We start from the raw sequence: 16,279 nt of genomic DNA, 5'->3' as shown, positions 1-16,279 counted from the left end.
GTATGTTTAGTATTATCTTTGTTACTGTGGATTTTTGGTTCAGACCGGGAATTATTTGGACACTCATAGTAGTACTTATAGATTTTCTAAGTTTAACCTATAGTTTAAGAATATTTAGTATAACCTAAGGTTTGATTAATGTGACTGATATTAAGGATTATATTTATTATATTATAAGGTTTAGACATCAACCAATAGGATTTTAAGCACATGTTATGAATGGTGATTAAGGATTAAGTATTTTTTAGGATTAAATTTAATAAGGAGTAAAGTTTGAATGTTATAGGGTCAGTCAGCAGCTTTGAATACGTTGAAGGCTTAGTCAAGGTTGTTTACTCCATTCAAACTTAGCTAAAAATGTGTAATTTCGTGTTTAAATATTCAGCGTATGCCGATATATCGCAGCACGTAGATACGGAAAACACGAGACGATGCACAGTCGCCTCGGGCATACTGGCCCAGGCGATATATCGCCTACAGGGGGCGATATATCGCCTCCTCCAGCATGAATTCAAACTCTTTTGAATTCTTTTCCTTTCAGCCATTCAAACTTCTTCAAAGGTCCAGCATCTTTTGAACGAGTCTTCAGCCTCTGCTGAACGATTATTCAAATGATTTTCACCTAAAAAGCCATTATTTTTATTCAAGTAAAATCAAGATACTTTCATTCCCAAACTCTATAAATAGGACCTAGTACCCAGCCATTATTCACCTTTTGCTCTAAGTTCAGAAGCTGCTAGTGTTAAGTGAGTGTGAGAGTGTAAACACCTGGTTTGGGAAAATCATAAGCTTAAACATCATAAGCTTATTAAACACTTTGGGAAGTGAGGTTCTATAGTATTTCGGTTGAGGAGTAGATTGGTCTTTCAAGTCTTTGAGGTAACCAAAACTCTAGTTCATTTCTGTATTATGTTATTTTCTTTCCCATAGTCTTCTACTCAATCTCTAACCTTAATCTTCAATTTGGTTAGGGAATCTAAGTTCTTGAGCACATAAGTTTCGGTAAGCATGTTTCTCAAATGGTTTAGTCTTTCCATCCATTTCATTTCATCTTCTTTCTTCTTTAGACTCACTCTTTCTTATGGTCTTAGGAGTGTTCCAAAAATTCCCAACTTAGTCCACACATCTCGGTAACTTTGGTAAGGAAAATAGGCTAAAATCAATATGTTATATGCTTATGTTATCTATGTTTTATGTTGTTAAATGTGTTATGATATGTATGCATGTATGTTTGTAGGCTTGGGCATATGACCCATATGACTAACAAGACCTCAAATGGGTTATGGGCATATGACCTACTTAGCTAGTAGGACCCCACTAATCCCATGGGCATATGCTTGTTTAGTCTATGGGACCCCAAGTAATATTGACCATTATAATAAGTGTATGTTATATGTATTATGTTAAGTCTTTATGTTTCTTATGAAGTTATGTTTATGACTATGTGTTAGATTTTCCTTGCTGGGCATTAGGCTCATTCCTTTTTGTTTTATGTGCAGGAAAATAAGCTTAGAGGCGGAAAGATTCGTGACGCTTAGAGGATGTGTATCGATGGTGAATGGAGTCAAGGGGCCGAGCGTTATTCGATTCGAGGATGTAGTTTCTGTTTTATGTCTTTTTACATGTATTTTCCGCACCATTTATGTAATGTCTTTTATTTTAAATCATGTTTTGTTTTTAAAGACAATGGGATCCCATATCCTTCTTAGTATTCTATTTATTTGTAAGTAACTCTTATTTTACAAGTTACTCAATAAAATTATGGTATTTTCGTAAAAATGTAAGTTTTATGTATAGTTTCGTTAATGGTCCAAATAGTCTAGATTAGTGGGTCATTACATCGCATCATTATCTATTCTTTGATTGTTGGTTTTCTCAGCAAGTTTGGGCTCTGCTCAGAGGGTGGTTGGGTTCTGGTATTTGGCCTCTTCAGTATGTTGGCTGGAAAGAGTGGTTAGATAGGAAGCCTCAGAATGTTCTGCACAGCATTTCAATAGCTGCTTTGGCTGCTGCGGTTTATGGTGTGTGGTTTAATAGGAACTCTTGTATTTTTTCAGTCTGTTCCTATACTCCTTTGTATATAGTGAGGTTGATTAAGCAGGCTGTGAAGTATAGATTGAATGGTAGGCTGAGTCAAAAAGTCCTAAGGGAGAATTGTTTTCTAGCAGCTCTTATTAAATGTCGGCAATCTATTAGTCTTTTGAGTTAGTTTTGAACTGGTTGTATTTGTTTGTTTTGGTGCAATATATTCCTTTTTTCATCAATTTTTTTTTTTTTTTTCAAATTGTTGGAAGGGTTACATGATGAAAAATGTGTATTTATTATGAAAATATAATATTGTAAACTTTTTCATTTTTCAAATGTATGTCAATTTCTAAATATAACTAGTGTTACTCATTAGTTAAAAACATCATTAATTATGGCAAAAAAAAAATTAAATTCGAAATTAATATAGAAAAAAAAATATTTACCTGTTGGTGACTTACTATACCAAGTCACTATGCTGTCGCATCATCATAATTGTTAGTACCTATCTATGGGTAATAACCATTGAAAAGTCTTCCATATATATTAATATATATATATATTGTAGAGTCTACTTTTACCTATTTAAATGAGCCAAGTAATTTTTTTTAACTATTCAACTTTAATATGCTTGTTTTTAAATTCATAGTTAATACAAACGAGAATGTTAATTTTTTTAAAAGTTAACTGTCAAAAAAATCATATAAAGTATGATTTTTTAAAAATAATTCAAGTACAAGTTAGACATATGGAATGCCATATTTTGTTTTATATATTAACTATTAAAATGTTATATTTTAAAAAGATTCCAAAAATATTTGGAAATGTATAATATTTTAAAAAAAAATTATCAAAATTATCCATAAAAAAATTATAATTTTATTTGAAAATCAACTAAAATGATTTAGTTGCTACTGTTATTGAAATCCAAAAACTCGATTGCTAAAAAAAATGATCAAGAACTGAATTTTCAAACAATGAAAAATTCAGGGGGGGCATTTATGCTGAAAAACAGTAAACTTGTATTATTTTACTATAATTTACAAAACATTGATTTTTGCCAATAATTATCAAATATGTATATGTATATGTGTTTAGTTGATTTTGATAAAGAATATTAATATTTTATTGTTGACGATTTGAGAGATTTCTCATTTGGAGTTTCAAGACCAAAATGAGCACCCTGAGTCATTTCTTCATAATATAAGCAACTTGTCTAAAACAATAACTCTGTCGAATGTTGAATTTTTTTCAGTATTTAAGACATATATCAAAAACTTTCAGCTCTGAATCTCAACCAAAATTTGTTTACAAGGGAACTTTGAGTTTCTACTAAAAGAAAATCACTTAGTTATATGAAGTATGCTTTCTACTTGGAATTGGTATCTTATGGCTTAGTTTCTTTGTTCAAACTGATAGGCAAATACGCTTTTATTGAAGAGATTATTTTACTCATCCAAAAATATATATACATACAAAAACTGTTAAGAGAACTATTTAAGAGGAATGTTACAGAAGTAGACTGATCCATACATACTAAAGCATATTCAAAGTTACCAAGCATACCTAGACGGAAGAGAAGGCAGAAGAAATGAACTCCTCATCCTCCAAGAAATTTTGCAAATTCTTTGACTTCATTAAAAATGTCACTGCTTCTTCGTTAAATTCCAGCAGAAAGGCCAACTTGAGCAGCTCAGAGAGTGCATCTATATGGTCACTGTTCTGCCACAGCACACCTTCAGATATCACTTGAGAGAAATATGTAGCCCGCTCAATAAGATTTCCAGGCCCTTTAGACATGTCCATCTTCTGAGTGAAGATTTTGGAGCTCTCTTTGTCCCATCTCAACATACGACTGGCTCTCACATTCAGACTTTTCCCAGAAGACAATGACAGATTATAGCTTACATCAATTGGTTCAACTGTCTCAAGAACAGTGACATTGAGAAGACCTTCCACGGCTTCATGCCTCTCTTTAGCATCCATGTTGAGGGAAGGATGAGCTAGAAACCCAAGTATAAGCTTTATCAAACCTTTCCCAATCAAAGCATCTCTTGGAATCACCTGCTCATTTTCAGCGCCTTTCGCTATGGAAACCTCTTCTTTCTTAACCGATTCAGAGATAGTGCGAACACCGATCTTCTGGAAAACTTCAAGCAACTTAGTACGAGGGAGACTAGGCATGCTAGGCTGAGGATACCAAACAAATATGGGGTGAGAAGAAGACTGTTCAAAAAGATACTTGAGTTGAAGATCATCAGCGACAAAAACATCATGCTTGTCCACCAAGACAATGCTATTGGAGCATGAGTTGACAGGTACTTTCTCCAGCTTATCACGAAGGTCTTTTTCTGCCTTTGAAGATGAGTGTTTGATAATGTAACTCCAGAATTTGCAGCACTCATCATGTGACAATGCGTGTCCCGATTTCTCCCAAACCTTCCAAAGCTTACAGTAGTCCTCAATACTAGGACTGCTTTTGACTTGAAAAGCACTAGAGAAGAAGAAAAGATTGTGATCATCATAGTATTTGTCCAAGATGGTCAGCTGCAAACTGAATAGCTCACTCTTGTCAGAAATTACGCAATCTTCTGGACTAACCCAAACCCCTTTATGACTACCATTTGGGATCCATATCTTTTTCTCCATCTCACTTGTAGGTTCCCACTTGAATTTACTCAAGTAATCGTATATCCTTAGGATTCTTGAAAATTCAGTATGAAAAACAAGTTGGCTGGCAAGTAATTGACATCCTTTCTCCACATCAACGATCACTCCAATTGCCTTGAGCTCTTCTTTATATGAAGCAATTTGAGAGCCATAAAAATCCTCATCAATAAACGGTCCATCCATCTTTTTCAGACACTCCCCCCATTTGGAATCAAACAGCAAGCATTCTGAAGGAGGTCTATAACCAACATCTGTCTTTAACCATTCTTTGGAAATCTCTTTCGAGAAATTCTCAGGAAAGCTGTAGTCTGCTTTCTTCAATAAAATCTTGATGCATTCCAGCAACGAAAGTGCATTTGAAGGAGTGATACGACTGACATCATGAAAACGAAGACAAGTAGCTACAATATCAACACCGTCCTTAAAATCAATAACTACTCTTAAACTCTTCAGCTCTTTCTTATACTCATAAATGTCATTGCCATACCAATGTTCACTATCGTCGATGAAAGGAAGGCTAGCAATGGGAAAGATGGACTCCCAATCAGAACCAAAGAGAATGCAGTCCTTTGGAGACCTGTAATAATCACAATGGCGAGTCCGCAGCCACTTCTCATTGCGGATACACTCTTTAAACTCTTTAGGGAATTTTTGAGAATTACCCTTTAGCCGTCTGTAGCATGAGAGAAATGAAATGACATTCTCTTTGAAAATGGATTTTTTTGAAGCCTGTTCTTTAAACCGACCAGCAAATAGTTTTGTGGCTCCCTCAAAGTCGACCAGCACCCCAATTTGCTTCAACTCGTTTCTGTAAGTGAAGATGTTTTCTCCATAGAAATTTTGATCCATGACTGGAAGATCATTGAACACCTGAAGAAGGCAACCCCATTCAGGGTCACATAAGGCGCATTTGCTGGGTGACATGTAACCAACTGTTGTCTTCAAACAAACTGTATTTTTTAGCACGCTAACAATTTTTTCAGATGAATTTGAACGACTCATGCATTTCAGTATAAAAAACAGAGCATTTTCTGTAAGAGACCTTAAAGAAGAAGACGGCTTTAGGTAGTCAACAACAAGTTGGTGACTTCTTGTCGTAGTCTCACTGTTCCCACTGAAATCCACTGTCACACCAAGCAATTCAAGTTCTTGTTTATATGAACGGATTTCTCCACCATAGTAATCCTCATCAATAAAAGGAGTGTAACTGATTTCCAATGCAGGCCTCCAGTCCTCATCAAACAAGACAGACTCAACAGGAGATCTGTCACCATTAGATGTCCTTAACCATTTTCCATGCTTAATACTGCTGATAAATTCCTTCGGAGAAAGACATTTGGACCTCAAAAATTTGATGAATTTCAGTATTGAAATCACATTGCTTTTAGTCAAGGTACCGGAAGCAGCAAGAGACATGAAATGTTTTCCTATAAATTGACAAGCTTCACCATACTCTGACATAACTCCAACTTTTTTCAGCTCCTCCTTGTAGTCCTTTATCTCTTCACCATAATAATTAAGGTCAATCAAAGGAATATCAACAAGCACTGATTCATTCTGCAGAAGGCTTTCCCATGAATAGGATGAGCTGCTATGCAGGAACGATTGTGGAGGTGGTCTTGAACCAGAAAAGCCATTCAAAGTGATTTTCAGCCAGCTATGTTCTTTTATACTCATCAAGAACTTGTCGGGGATGTAGATGCGTTCCCGAATAAAGTAACGAATCCAATCCAAAAGCAAGAATGTGTTTGGCTTGGTAAGTACTCCTGATACAGCAGGGATCCGAGCATCGGGAGGAGATATGCAAGGAACATCACGCGCTTTAGCATGAGTTTTAAGGAAACTAATGAGCTCATTTTCTTGTGTAATCAATATACCAGCATGACGACATGGGCTTAAATAGTCGACATGCAATTCAACATAGCCTTCTCCTCTCCACAAGTTTGAAAGAACCAACATAGCTTTCTTCAGCAGGAACGAGAACTCCGCTTCGTTGAGTGATGACACACCCATAGCTGTCAACCAGTGGCATAATGCTACACAATTGATCCACTTGATACGCAATGAGATGCTTCTTTAACATTGAATGATACAAGAAGTGAGCATACAATATAGCAAGCTTCCGCTCTTTATAAACAGATTCACTCAGGAGAACTGCATAATCATTAACCTCAATGACACCAATCTTCACATAATCTTGAAGCCATTTCAATAATGTCTCTTTCCTGGGGAATGACCATATTACTTCCTGTGTGATTTCTGGCATGAAAAAGAGATTGCTCACAGACCCAAATTCCTTGTTCCACTTGATCAACCAAGAGGTTTGACAAGAAAGATGAGATAGGTAAACCAGACTCTTACGATCCCAGGTTATAGATTCACTGATGCTGAACATAGAGATATTCCCATTATGATCTTCAAATTTTACAAGTGGTATATTCTTGATGTTCGTGCAGTGAAATTTGGAACTCCAATTATCAGCAATAAACAATAGAAGCTCCAAATAGACATGGTCAGAGACTCCATCTGCAAGATTAGAACCCTGAATGCACTTCGCATACCATTCATTATCAACTTGTTGGACTTCCAAAAAATTGAGTATGTGATCATACTCTTCTCTGTCAAATGATGAGCTCAATATATAGATGCCATGGGAAGGGAGTTTGAGCATACTCACCCCTTCTTTTTTCGCCTTGTCTAAAATACACCAGAAATCAGGCATAAGCCTTCCCACTTCGCGGGGTTTGTGGAAGAATTTCTGCTCCATCGGCATTTCACTCGGAATTATGTCCTGTTCAAGTAGCTTTGCTTTGATTGCGTTCCTCACAACATTTAGCTCTTCATGGTTGGACTGGTTGGACGGGTTGACAGGTAAAAACCTGAACTTATCAGGCAAATTCCACACTGGTGCATCTTCACTTGTTTTCACCATAGATTTAAATGCGTCTACGAAAGCGGTAGGCACACATCCAAGAATTCCTTGGTTCCACTTGCTGTCTAAGCGAATTGTCTCCCTTGAGGATGCTAGGAGAAAATCAGCCTGAATAATAAATGGAAAGTCTGTGACCATCTCCGTAGGAAGATATGCATAGATCCCAGGTGAGTGTGTTCCTCTCTGAAGCCGCTCTCCAAATGGAAATGCCAGCGTGATTGCCCACTCCTCTATTTCTGATCTCTCTTCCTCTCTATTTTCCGGTCGAACTGGAAACTTTTGTTTCCACATGTAGAACATGCATTCTTTTTCGGCTCCATTCTCTTCTGCTGATAAGTGGAGGGTGAAAGATTCAGCATCAATGTTTTTCCTCTGCCTAAAATCTGTCTCTTTGGATATTGCTATTGCATTCACAGTATTGAGTATGGGGTTTTCATTATCTTCCCTGACAGAGAGTTTCTTGATTTTGGAGAGGAACAACAGAATTTGGGGATGAATACTGGAGAGTTGGTGCTTCACTGGTTTGACTTTGTCAGGCTTCATTGGGAGGATGAGAATTGTGGTTGGAAGAGAAGAACTAGAGCCATATATCTGTTTGAGTTCAGAGAGAGTGGGGTTCTCATCAACCCATTCAGGAACAATGTAGCCAAGATTGCAGTGCTGGCAAGGCTCTTCATGAAAACGTATCTGGTATCCATTACTGAATATGTACGGTCGAGCTGTGATCAAGAATACACTCTTGAACCCAATTCCTGCAAACACAACCAAAATTTAAGTAAGTAAAGTACACATATAAATAAAGATTAGCTTCAACAGCAAATCAAAACAGAACATCAAGAAAGAAAACAACATATATTAAAATAAAATATTTATGCTTTCATTACTCGGATCATGTTTTCATGCATGGCAACATCCTAGATAAGTTTATTAAAAGAGGAATCAAATTTTGGAGGATACCCGTTATCAAAATTTTCATCCATGATAAATTATGGTATGGTACATGGAGGCTTAGATTGGCATAAAAGTAAGGTGACAAGCATCCAGAAGAATGCAAAACTTGGGTTTCTTTGGAACTTGAACTGCTAAGACAGAGGAAAGGGAGGAGGAAAACATTTTCTATAACTCCTATACCAAAAATTGGGACCCTTTAAAAAATAAAAAATTGGGATTTTGTGAAAAGTCTTACTCTAGCTACATTAAATATTGGACATTTTTATCTAAATTCTCTATTCTCATTTTTACAAATATATATAAGGGAAATTTATAATTATATACATAGATATAGAATATTTACAAAAATACATTCAACTAAATTATTTACACAAACACCAGTCTCACGTCAGCATAGCATACCGAATTTTGAAAAAATTTAGAAAATCTCGCTTCCCGATTTAAAAAAAAATTGTTGTAAAAAGTTACATTTTGGTTAGTTACGATACCGATAAGATACCAATTTGTCAATTTTTTTTATTAAAAGATTTATTTTTAGATCATATTGTTTCAATTGCTTTTGTTACCTCCAAAACTTATTTGTAGCATCTTAATATATCAATTAGTTATTTTTATATTATATTATGGTATCTTACTATTTAAGATACATTTTGGTAACCTTCAAACTTATTTAAGAATCTAATGAGTTGTCATATAAGATAATAAGTTACCATATAGTTTATTAAAAAAAAATTAATTTAGTATACTACACAGTAATTTTTAAATGAAAACTTTTAATAGATTTTTTTGTAACTCATGTAATTTACATTTATTATCATTAATATATTTTTACGTTACCTTCAAGTCTATTTTAAAAACTAATTAATAATCATATAATATAAAAAGTTTCTCTTATAATTCCAAGTTATCATGAGTAGCTTATTAGAAAATGATATTATTTAGTATACTGCATAGTTATTTTTAAAAGCTACATTTTCGTTGCATTTTATAAATCATTTAAGATACCAATTGGTTACATTTTGATATATAGCTAATTTTTTTAGTAAGCCACAAATTTAAAGTAATCAACAAACTTAGTGAGTTATTAAAAAAAAGTTTTTTATGTTCTATTTAAAAGTTATCAAATAATATCTTAAAGAATTATTTTTAAAAAGTTGAAATATTTTTAAATAACTTTAAAGTTGTTTAGAATACTATATGATATCTTTTAAATGTGAAATACGAATATAAATTTTAGTATATTAAATTTTGTTTAAGTTTAAAATTTAGTTATTTTTTGTTAACAAAATGTAAAAAAGAAATTAAAATGTTATTTTTTATTCTGATTATCTTCTCTGGCGACGGCGAAAAAATATATATTTTCCATATATTAAAATGATCATTTTGAAGAGTAGGTCGTGATGATACAACTCTTGAATCTAACCAACTAGCGGTGTGGTCGGAATTTTTTTTTAAAATTAAGGATAAGAGAGAATGTAAGAAACTTAAAAAATAAAAAAATAAAAAAGTTGAAAACACGGTGGAGAGAGAGATAGATGTGCAAAACACGATACGGTACCATGAAAAGAAAAGGCTGACAAGTGTACTAAATTAACAATATTTATGTAAATACAATTATGTATGGTATTTTTGTAATTAAATTGTAAAAAACGATGTAGAGTGTATTTCCCTATATATAATCACCCTTTTCTTTTGTTAGAATCCAAAAAAAAAAAGAGAGACAAAATTACATCTATTATGGGTTTTTTTTAACAAATTTACAAAAATATAGCTTTTTCCAAAAATAACTTATTTTATGGCTTTTTAAAAAAATCAATTTTATGGTATAGTTTTCCATATTTTTGTATAAAAATTGATTATGTCATAGTTTTGCTCTTAATTAATTTGATTTAAATTAGGAAATTATTTTAGTTATTTAAGTATTTTTTATTTGATTATTTTTATATTAGTTTTATTATACAATATTGACTTAATATTTTAAAAAAAGTAACTTAATCTATTTTATTGTTTTTGTATTGTTTAATGTTGATTTTTCATAATTTAATGTTACAATTTAAATCATAAATACATTTTCAATTTATTATTTTTAGTTTTTATCTAACTTCTCTTTTTTTTTTTTTTTTTTTTACTTTTTTTAATGATCATGACTATTTTTTTTCCTTGGATTAACTAATAACAATCGTAATTTCATATATAATTTTTTTTTCTTTCAAATTTGGATGTTCCCATCGGGGTAACCAGGTACCCATTCACGTTTTTATATATCAGATTTTTTTTTTCCCAAATTTGAATGCCTACATCAGGGTAATTGGTTACCTATTCATGTTTTTTATATCTATTTTTTTCTTTCCAAATTTGAATATTTCTATCACGTTACTGGTTACACATTTAAGTTTTCATATCTAATTTTTTTTTCTTCCAAATTTGGATGTTCCCACTAAGGTAACTAGTTACCCATTCACATTTTCATCATATTTTTTTCTTCATATTTGAATGTTCCTATCAGGGTAAAGTTATCCATTCATGTTTTCATATCTATTTTTTCTTTTCAAATTTGGATGCTCTTATCAGGGTTACAAGTTACTCATTCAAGTTTTCATATGTATATTTTTTTTCTTCAAATTTTGATGTTCCCACTAGGATAACTAGTTAACCATTCAAATTTTCATAAATTTTTTTTCTAGATTTGAAGTTTGCCATCATGATAACTGATTACTCATTCACGTTTTCATATTTTTATTATTTTTCTTTCCAAATTTGGATGTTCCTATAAGGGTTACAGGAAAAAGAAAATGCTAAAAAAATTTATTTGAATTTTTTTTACATATAGTGGAAAAAACTATAAAAAAACAATTACAATAATAAAAGATAATAAATAATAAAATAGTAAAATAATTATGTAATGTTAAAATATATGTGTGAAAAAAAGAAAAAAAATTAAGAAAAAGAAGGAAAAAAAACATAGGAAAGAAAACTAAAAAAATATGGGAAAAAACAAAAGAAAAGAAATAATGTAGGAAAAAAGGAAGAAAAAAAAACAGATGAATGAATAAAAATAAAAGGAAAAAAAAGAAAAAAAATAATGGAAAAATAGAAAGAAAAAAAAAAGATAAAGGAAAAATTAGTAGAAAAAAAAGAAATAAAAAAGAAAAAATAGAAGAAGAAATAAAGCTTATATGTGTAAAAAAAGAAAAAAAAATGGAAGGAGAAAATAATAAATATGAAAATGAAGAAAAAAGAAACGAAAAAATTAGATGAAATAAAACTAAAAAAATTTGAAGAAAAAAAGAAAAAAAATAGATTAATAAAAAAAAAATCGAGGAAAAATGAAAATAAAAAAAGGATGAAGTAAAAAATTGGAAGGAAAAAATAGAAGAAAAAAAGGATAAAAAAAAACTGAAAAAATAATAAAAACTGAAAGAAAAAACAACAAATTGAAAATAGGAATAAAATTACTTTCCAAATAAAAAAAAATATAACTATGATAAAAAATTGTGACATAATTATATATATATTTTTAAATTTATGGGAAAGAAAATCCTATAAATAAAAACCTCCAAATAAAAAAACCATAAAAAGTAGAAAAATTAAATGATCATATTTTTGTAAAACAATCTTAAAAAAATCATAAATATGAAAAAAAAAAAATTAAAAGTAGGTATTCATTTGGTACCCTATGTTTTTTCAAAGTATCATTTTGCCATGTGTTTACAATAATGTTTATTTGGTACCCAATTTTTTGAAATCGTACATATTTGGTATTGTGTATTTTAAAATCGTACATATTTGGTACCTTAAATTCAAAATTAATTAATAAAATTTTACCAATTTAATCAAACTACTCTCATTTATATAACTTCCAAATTTAAATTTAATTACTTAATTACATATAATTGATGGCAGTTTGGTCATAATGACAAAATTTTATCTATCAAATCTGAGTCTAAATTATCAAATATGTATGATTTTACTATATAAGCATTATTAAAAACAAATAATACCAAAACGATATTTTGTAAAAACACACAATACCAAATGATTAAATTGATATATGAGTTCCAAACAGCATCTAATAAAATAAAGGGAAAACAAAAGTATACCTAAAATAAAAATAAATTCCGGAGATGCATTAGTGAGAGTGTGGTGAGAAACTAAAATTGTAAATTCATCACAACAAAGAATGATAATCTAATCCTTAAGTAAAAATTAGACACTCTACCTATTTTAAATGATCAACTTTAATTTTTACCTATTATTTTTAACTCTTATTTTAGTATCCAAATTTTCAATTAATGTACCAATTATACCATTTCAATTACATGTTTTTTGTTCACCTTAAATACACTACAATTAGAATGTATTTCCAATTTAAGTATAATATGACACATATAATAAACATTACAATAACACTTAGAATTATGTGCTCAAATAAAAATAATTTGGAAAATCTCATGATAATAATAAGTAAAGTTTAACTAAATATATTTAGTGTCTAATTTTATTGTAGTTCTCAACTTTTCCCCATCTTTAAACGTGAACCAAATCTAAAAAAAAAAATTGAGTAAGTCAAGATGGAAACTGATAAACTCTTCACAATCAATATTGAGATGCATAGATCATAGATAATAGACAGAGAAACAAATTTATTTATTATCCACATTAGCAACAAGGCCCAAATTTGATGTGAGTAATAGTATATGGCATAACTGCGTGTGTGTACTGTGCAGAAGAGAGAGATTAAGAGGTACCTTTTTCCCCAATGTAACCACGCTTTCTGTTGCCTTTCTTGGTAGAACGTCCAACACCGCAAATGGAGTCAATATTTTCCTGGAAAAGCCTCTCTCATTGTTGCAAATGAGCAGCGTCGCCGGTGCTCCGGTGGCCGTAATGTCCTTGGACGTAATGATGAACTCCAACGAAGGATCCACTCCCTCCACGTACTCGTTATCTTCCGCGTTCTACAAATTAATAAATAATATTTTCACACCACACCAAAACAACTACTTAGTTCATTTTCCCCAGAAAATCAATCGATAAATGGCAGGAAAATTCTAAATATAGTTTGGTTACCTGAATGAGCTCCATGAGGAAATGGACGTCTTTAGCGTAAAGTTCAGCAGAGAGGTTCATTAAGCTTGATGAAGATCCTCAGTTAAGGTATTAGGTTTACCTCCAATGGAGTACTTGTCCCTCCTGATCTCCTCAACGTGCTCTTTCGCCTTCTCCATCGCCATTTCCGTACGTTCAAAGATAAAAAACTCAGTATTAAATTTGAAGAATTAGCAGAGCAGAGCAAGAAAACAGAGAGAAAGACTCTATAAGACTGAGCTTTGCACTGGCTCTCTCTATTTATATTAGAAGAACATTATGTGCATTTGATTAAAATTTGTTTAGTTTTATTAATATTTAAAAAATGAATAAATAAATAAATAAAATCTTCGGGAGGAAGTAAAGGAAAAGGAATGGAAAGAGAGGTATTGTACGATAAATGAAAATTTTCCACACGATTTGAACACTGATTGGATTGGATGCACCGTTGACCTCAGTCAATGACTTTCTTTTTTTTTTTTTTTGAAAAAAAATGCAATGATTCCCTTCTGTCCTTTTACTCGAATGATCACTTTGTCAACTAAACATTTTAGGGGTGCATTGGAAAATACCATGTCATGCAAAATTTGTTGATTGTTGTTAACTCTATTAAATTGAGTTGTTTTCCACTACTGTTTTTATTAAGATTTGCATGTGTGTTTTAGGTTTAATATATTTATATTTTGTTTATAACGATTGATTTGATATTTATTATGGAAATTTCATGATAATATTTTATAAGTTTATTAACAAAATAGGTTACCATTGTTAAAATACCTTGCGATAGTAGAAGGAGAAGGTGAATCTTTTTTCAGAAATTTTAAGTTTTCTCAAGGATGTTCTATCAGGTATTTAAATTATTTCAAAAGGATAAAAGCATTGGTTACTGCATATAATAGGATCTAGGCATTTCTTCATTAAACTTGTTTATGCCATTGATAGGCTTGTTAAAAGTTGTGTTGAAGTACACCCTAGATATGAATATGCATAGATACGTCACCTTTTATATGAGAAAATAATAAATTTACATGATAAGAAGATTTTTCAGGAGAATTGCAGTTTCAGTAAAAATATTCCTTCCACACTCTACTATCATATATCATATGAATATAAATTTTATTCTCCAAAGCTAAGTCTTTTTCATATCTATAAGAACAACTATTTTTATAATCAATTATAAACTATATATAAGAAGTTATTATAAACTAAAAATAGCAGAAATCTATGAACGTACCTAGAGACATAGAAAAATATACCAATAAACTCAGTCAACTCAGTATAGATAGTAATAATATAGATATATTAATAAATGAACTAAAAGAAAGCTTAGATAATCAGTTTGATAATTTATCACAAAATATAGTAAACGCTTTTGACGAACATCATATCCAGTTATTAAACGAAGAATATAATATTAGCTATAAATTTATATCTGGTCAAATAACTTTATTAGAAAGTATTAAAAGTGACATTTTCAAAAGTAGAAATCAGACAGCCATAAATATAACATATTCAGCTACTAACATTATATTATAACATAACATTTATTATAGCCTACTATATTTGACATTTGTAACTATATTTATTTGATTCATCTTCTAACATAATATAATAACATAACATTTATTACAAACCTATTATATTTGACATTTGTAACTATATAATATATATACTAACATTTGATATATATATATCGTATTAATCTTCTAACATTATAACATAACATTTATTATAAGTGTACTATATGACATTTCTAATTATATAATATATATTATTATATACATATTTCACTTATATATATATATAGAATACTCAGAAACCTATTAACCTGTAATAGAAACAACAAGGTTAGCACTAAAATTTTGAATTTGTAAAATCATCATATTTGGAGATGAAAAGGAGAATGGGTCTCACTGGGCGTGCCAAAAATCATGTTAGACAAAAATTTTAAATTTAATATATTAAAATTATTGTCAAATACAATTTCACAAATGCCGATTTTATAGCATAAGAGTTTATTAGTTTGGGTTCGACCCATCCAAGATTATAAGAATAACCTCTTAATTACTACATATTTTATTGAAAGGAAAACATTTCAATTCCAATTATTATGATATTAATTGCTTAAGTATTTTTTTTAACTACACGTGAATCAAAACCTCTATACATATTATCTTTATTAATATATATATCACGTTTTTTTTTTTTGTATGTGGATATATACATATATTATATTTCTTTCTCCTTTTATTTTTGTTCAACAATAATTTTTTGAAATGAATGACAATGTGAAAAGGATAGTAAAATGGGAAGTTACGATTACTCATCCCATTATTTAAGCTTTACAATATATAATATATAAAATAAAAAATAATCTTATTAATTAAAATCTAAAAATGGTTAAGATTTGTATATAGAAATGAAATTAGTATTTTCAATATTAATATAGTAATATAAAATATTATTGTAATGAGTTGTGTAAATATCCCAATTTATTGTGTCTCTTTAGAAATGTCTTATTATCTAATGGAATGGGATGAGAAAGGGCACCATCAAAGTTATTGTATGGCTACAAAATGTCTTGATAAATCAAAACCTAATCAAAACAGAATT

The 16,279-nt window shown here is 30.6% G+C and overlaps 1 pseudogene; it reads right to left on the bottom strand.

The window, feature by feature from the left end:
* Positions 1–3,440: 3,440 nt before the first annotated feature.
* LOC133829992 (uncharacterized) lies at positions 3,441–13,900 on the bottom strand (annotated as a pseudogene).
* Between the last annotated feature and the right edge of the window lie 2,379 nt (positions 13,901–16,279).

This window comes from Humulus lupulus, chromosome 4, assembly GCF_963169125.1.
Source record: "Humulus lupulus chromosome 4, drHumLupu1.1, whole genome shotgun sequence".
Taxonomy (NCBI): domain Eukaryota; kingdom Viridiplantae; phylum Streptophyta; class Magnoliopsida; order Rosales; family Cannabaceae; genus Humulus; species Humulus lupulus.
The sequence above is the reverse complement of the archived record's forward strand: the minus strand, read 5'-3'. Positions and strand labels throughout refer to the sequence as shown.